Here is a 966-nt window from a genome sequence, read left to right on the forward strand (position 1 = left end):
GCTGGTCAGTTCCACCCTCATGGGAATGAGAGAGAGCTTGTCTTTCTGTGCATTAGGGACCATTGACCCATGACGACTTGAAAGCATCATGTGTTTGTAGATATAGCTCAGTTCTTTGAGCCCTCTTTGAAATTTGCTGACCCTGATTTTATGCATCCCAGTGTGTGTTTGTGTGTGTATATGAGAATGACCGCATCACAATCACCCATTGTCCACCTTTTTAAAGTTTTTTAAATTTTTTATTTATATTGTTTGTTTCTGTATCTGTGTCTGATTGTATATATGTTTTGTATGGCGACCTTGAGAGTCTTGAAAAGCGCCTTTAAAATAAAATAAATTATTATTATTATGTGTGTGTGTGTGTCTGTAGACACACATCGCCGCCACCTCTTCTCCACCGCTCCTCCACGTCTCCTCCTAGTAAATCTCCTTCCTGTTGCACGGAAACACCTGTCAGCAAGACAGACTGACCCCGAGCTGCACACAAACAGAAAGAGAGAGAGAAAGAGAGAGAAGCAGAGAGAGAGAGCGACAGAGAGAGTTTTTCTTTATGCGTCTATCGGTTAGTTTGTGTGTGTAGGTGTGCATGTACGCGTGTGTGTGTTTATGTGCCTGTGTCCCAGACAGACACAATGTGTTAATAGCATGTATCCAGGGTCAGAACACTGCAGAAATACAGCACAAGTCTTATTGATGGAGACCACGCCAGGACTGATCCCTCAACATACGCACAAACAACACAACTGCATACACACACAACCATACACTTACACGCAGGCACACACGCACGCACACACACACACACACACACACACACACACACACACACACACACACTCACTCACTCACTCACTCACTCACTCACTCACTCACTCACTCACTCACTCACTCACTCACTCACTCACTCACTCACTCACTCACTCACTCACTCACTAACACTCACACACACAACACACTCTCAGACAC

Source organism: Micromesistius poutassou (genome assembly GCF_964030765.1).
Source record: "Micromesistius poutassou genome assembly, chromosome: 3".
Lineage (NCBI taxonomy): Eukaryota > Metazoa > Chordata > Actinopteri > Gadiformes > Gadidae > Micromesistius > Micromesistius poutassou.